This window comes from Pseudochaenichthys georgianus, chromosome 3 (genome assembly GCF_902827115.2).
Source record: "Pseudochaenichthys georgianus chromosome 3, fPseGeo1.2, whole genome shotgun sequence".
Classification (NCBI taxonomy): Eukaryota; Metazoa; Chordata; class Actinopteri; order Perciformes; family Channichthyidae; genus Pseudochaenichthys; species Pseudochaenichthys georgianus.
In genome coordinates, this window is record NC_047505.1 from 21,050,148 (window position 1) to 21,055,195 (window position 5,048).

Here is a 5,048-nt window from a genome sequence, read left to right on the forward strand (position 1 = left end):
CGAGCAGAAAAAAATCTATTCGCGAGAATGTGTGGTGGACGTGTGAGAAAAAAGAGAAAGCCTTACTTTGAGGGTTTTTAAATCTCCAAGGGTCTGAGATTCCTAATTGTGCTGCATAATTTGAGACTACATTAGCGGATTTTGAGAGAGTGCCAAGCTTAAGGGATGACCTGTCGAGGTGCACATCTTGAATCAAGTTAAAATCTCCACCCATGATTATGCGGTGATTGTCTGCGTTCGGGAGTTTAGCAAAAAGGTTCATAAAGAATTGGTCATCATCCCAGTTGGGTGCGTAAACGGAAACCAAAATTACAGGCATGCCCTGCAAGACACCTGAAACTATGACGTAGCGGCCATTATTGTCGAGAATAGTATTTGTTGGTACGAACATCACACTCTTGTGAATAATAATGGCAGCACCTCTGGCTCTACTAGAAGATCTTGAGTGGAAGTAATGGCCCATCCACGCCCGCTTGATGCAAAGGGTGTCAGACGTTTTAAGGTGTGTTTCTTGTAAAAATATAATGTCCCCTTTAAGATGTTGCAGTCGAGTCAAGACCTTACCAATTTTAATAGCTTTGTTCATTCCTCTGGTGTTCCAGGAGATCAGACGCACACTTCTGCCAGCAGTCGTCATACTGTTAGTCATATGGGGAGTCTAATGAAGGTGGTCTGAAACCGTTGTGCTTCCCGCGGACTGAGGGGAGAGGAGTGGTGGGGGGGAAGAAGAAGACCGGGGAAGGGGAGAAAAAAAAAAAACAGTACAACAAAAACAAGCGAAGGCAAAAATAGACAAACCATAAACAAAACACAACCCATAAACCCAAATGTGACCATACCTGGAGCATCCCAAATACAAACCTTGTCTGAGCGCTATAGCTCAAAGCTCAACAGCTGAACTTATCTTCCGGGGTCCCGTTCCCTATACTAAAAGCGGGAAGCCCATTGTAACACGGAATAGTATTAAAGTGAACAAAAAAACAAAAAAAAACTCAAGTGTATATCTATATGCATAGAATAGTACAACATCCATATATAGGTAAACAGCCAGCCAATATAAGCATAGCAGAGGGCAATAAGGCACTGACATAGATCTCAAGTAACATACAGACAAAAAAATAAGGCCCAGAGATAAAGTAAAACAGAATAAAATTGCACTTTAAGGGTTAAAACCCATAGAAGGAATCAGTTCAAACAGCATTCAGAACAGTCCAAGTACTTGGGTCCCATGTAGTGTAAACAGTAGCAGGTGCATTCATGTTCATTGCAATATCAGCACTAGGCTCAAACTATCAGTGCAAATACCAGAGTGGCTAAGGTGCATGTACAAAAAGTGTCCATGAAAGCAGAATCCGAAAAAAAAGAAGTAATAGTCTCTTACTAAACGTCCCATCAGACGCAAGAGTTATCGGCACCGTTAGTGCTAGTCAGCGTCAGGACGAATGGATGCTATGTAGCCTTTAGCCTCTGCCACCGAGGAGAATCTCTTCTTACCTCCCTCCTTCGATACGATGGAAAGCCTCGCAGGGAACAGCAGGGCTGGCTTGAGCCCTAGGTTGTAAAGCTCCGCCATCACCTCTCGGTATTTGTAGCGCTGTTCCATCACTTCAGGTGTGTAGTCCTCGTAGATGGTGATGGGCGTACCTTGGTACTGTAGCTTGCCTCTCCTGGCCCGGGCCTTGCGGATAATTTTCTCCTTCTGCTGGTACCTGTGGACGCGGATGATGACCGGCCGTGGTCTTTGCCCCGGCTTGGGCTTGTCGGTGAGTGAGCGGTGGGCCCTGTCGCACTCCGGCGGCGAATCAAGGACGCCCTCACCAAAGACCTCCATCAGCAGCTTCGGGAAGAATGTCGAGGGATGAGGGCCCTCAATGGATTCTGGCAAACCGACGATTCTTATATTGTTGCGCCGGCTGCGGGACTCGAGATCAGTGACTTTGGCCAGCAGTTTAACATTGCTGTCCGTTAGCGTAGCACAAGTAGCCTCCAGGGCTAACATGCGTTCGTCCTGCAAATTAGCATTGGACTCGAGCGAAGCAATTGTCTGCCCGTGGTCTGACACAGTCGCTTGGATTCGGTCTAGTTTTGCTTCGAGAGTTGAGATGGCAGACTTAAAGTCGGCAGAGAGAGCTCTACGGTGATCTTCAAGGAGGCCAGCTATGCCCTCCATGCTGAGATTGTTGCTAGCTAGCTCGGGGCTATCGGTCCCGGCGCTTTGTTCTTTTTTGTTGCTTTTCGCCGGTTTGGACGGCATACTACGGTGGCGTTGTGAGTGGAATAATATTATTGTTCACTTAAATGTAAGTTAGAGAAGAGTTACGGGCTTCAGAAAAGTTACAACACAAACGTTTGCGGGAGCAGAACTACGCACGTCTCTACTCCGTCATGCCCAACTGGAAGTCCGCAAATGCATCTTTGATTGCAAACTGTCAGGAAGGTGGGGGCTCTCCATCTCCAGCTGCCATGTTTGCTCCCAGCTGGGAAAACGGAATGGGTAGGTTGTGTTTCAGGTGCAGTTTAAGGTTGGTGGTATTGCTAGCTTTAGTTGCTACCTTTTTAAAACAAATGCGACACACTGCCCGGCCCATTCAATTCTGTAGGTTCGCCTCGTTGATTTGGCTTAAATCCAAAATATTCCCACACCGGAGATGTGGTATTAGGTTTTGCAACCACTTCCATTTAACTTCAAATTCCCCTCGAGTAAGTCACACGTTATCTCCTGCTTGTCTCTATATTATTAATTTGGCTGCTACACTGCTACACTGCTGCATGCGGAGTGTCCTGACCTGGCTGTGTCATGGGCTGTGTGTGAGCCCCGCCCCTCACAGCGCGCCTGGCTAAAATGCTGGTCACATCCTTATGTAAACAAACACGCATGTAAACTGCAATTTATCGAGCTCAGAAAAGTTATTGAGTCCATTTTTATTTATCGTACGATAAGTCAATTGATTGATTATCGCGACAGGTCTGTGTGTATGGTGTTCTCACAGTCCTGCTTGTGTCCATGCTTCTCAGGTGGATTCTGGCTTGGTGTGGACCAGGAAGGCATGACGGGGAACCTCTCCTGGACAGGCGTCTTTTTCGGGGTGGTGGCCAGCGCATGTGTCTCCCTGAACGCCATCTTCACCAAAAAGGTGATGCCAGCAGTAGAAGGAAACATCTGGAAACTGTCCTACTACAACTACTGCGTCCTCTTCCTGCCGCTCATTCTGTTGTTCGGAGAGTTGGGCAGTCTGGCCAGCTTCAGCCGCTCCTCTGACGTCAAGTTTTGGGGCATGATGACGCTCGGAGGAGTGTTTGGTTTCGCTATCGGCTACGTCACAGGCCTCCAGATCAAGTTTACCAGTCCACTCACACACAATGTCTCAGGTACAGCAAAGGCCTGTGCTCAGACTGTCATTGCAGTGGTGTACAACTCCTCCAGTAAAAGCCTGCTGTGGTGGACGAGCAACATGATGGTTCTTGTGGGCTCTTCAGCCTACACTTGGGTCAAAAGTCTAGAAATGAAGAAGACTCCACAAAGAGTCCCTCCCGACTCAGCGAAGGAAAAACTGCTGCCAGAGGAGAAAGGCAACCTGGGAGTTTAACCATTTTAAGTAGCCTGTGAAATATTTTACTTTTATACATATAACGTGAGAATACGAAGTAATGTAAGCTTCCTTCTTGGATTCAAATTGTGGTTGGGTTTAATAGTTTGTGGTTTTTTAATGTTTGACTTGAGGCCTAAAGGATTTTTTATTTATAGTTTATTTAAAGCTGCTCACATGCAATTGGGGCCTTTTTACATTATTATGTATAATACAATAATGTATCTTTTATCATGTAGTCTACAAGTGAAGACGGAATAAATCATGTTTTTATTGGTAGGGATGGTATGCTGATAATAGGCGCTTTCACACCGCAGTACTTTTCCCACAAAGGTTCATCAGAACTTAGTTCATGAGAGCTCTTTAGTTCTCATGAACTAAGTACAGATCGCGTTCACACCGGAATAAATTCCTGGGGGAGGATTAGGCAAATGAAGCCGCAGACGTCACTTATTCTTCTTCTTCTGCTTTGGGTTTACTGGCAGGCCGCAAACAACTTCACGGCGTATACTGCCACCCGTCCCCGGCCGGAAGTCCCCGCAGTTGGGGACTGGCTTCAGTAGAAACGGCTGGGAGTCCCAGCAGCTTCTACTGAAGCCTTCCGAGTAAATCGTCAGAACGCCGACACCTCCTCATCTCCACCGCTCCCATGTTTTCTTTTGTGTTGCCATAAGCAATCCGCCCTGCCAATCAGACATAGACACATTTTTCTCCCACGAAAGTACCTGCTCTCTAGCAGGGACGGAAAAGGGGGTAAAAAGGTTCTGATGAACTCATTTTAGTTCTGGATTTTTTTTGGTGTGAACGCAACATTTCGGAACTATATCGGAACTAAAGTGGGAAAAGTACTGCGGTGTGAACGCGCCTATTGAGTGTTGGCATCATAGCAAAAATAAACTTTTTTTATTATGATTCTAAAATCTGTAGTGTATGTCACTATCTTGTTTTTACGGTATAATCTGCCTAACAACATGTCTGCTTTCTTAAATAATAACGAAGCCAAGACAAATTGATTTATAAACTTCTGCGGTTAGGTAACCGGTAACCTTACTTAGGTAATCATGAACGTTGTTTCAGCCTATTTCAAAGAATACATTATGATGATGTACATTTCAACTCTTTTCAAGTGTTCTCTTTTTGAACAAAGTGAGTTTTATAATTTGTTTGCACATATGTTTTGGCAATTCTGTCAAAATAATGTTTTTATATTGTATCCATCTTAAATTAAGAGACAGACTGCCATTCAAGAGTTTCAAAAATGCTATATTATTCTGATATTGTATTTGTTCTCACATAATGGCTATTTTGGCTAACAGTGAACACAATATGGTACAAATACCCAATGTATTACCTACAACTGAAATGGTCTTTGCCCCCATCAAATAGAATACAATTATTACAAACTTTTAATGGTTTGAATATGTTGTTCAGTACAGAAAAGCTCAATGGACCATAGATCAT

General features: G+C 44.6%; 1 pseudogene; it reads left to right on the forward strand.

Moving 5' to 3' along the window:
- The first annotated feature begins 2,608 nt into the window (after positions 1 to 2,608).
- Positions 2,609 to 3,996, forward strand: LOC117465991 (GDP-fucose transporter 1 pseudogene; annotated as a pseudogene).
- Positions 3,997 to 5,048: the final 1,052 nt, after the last annotated feature.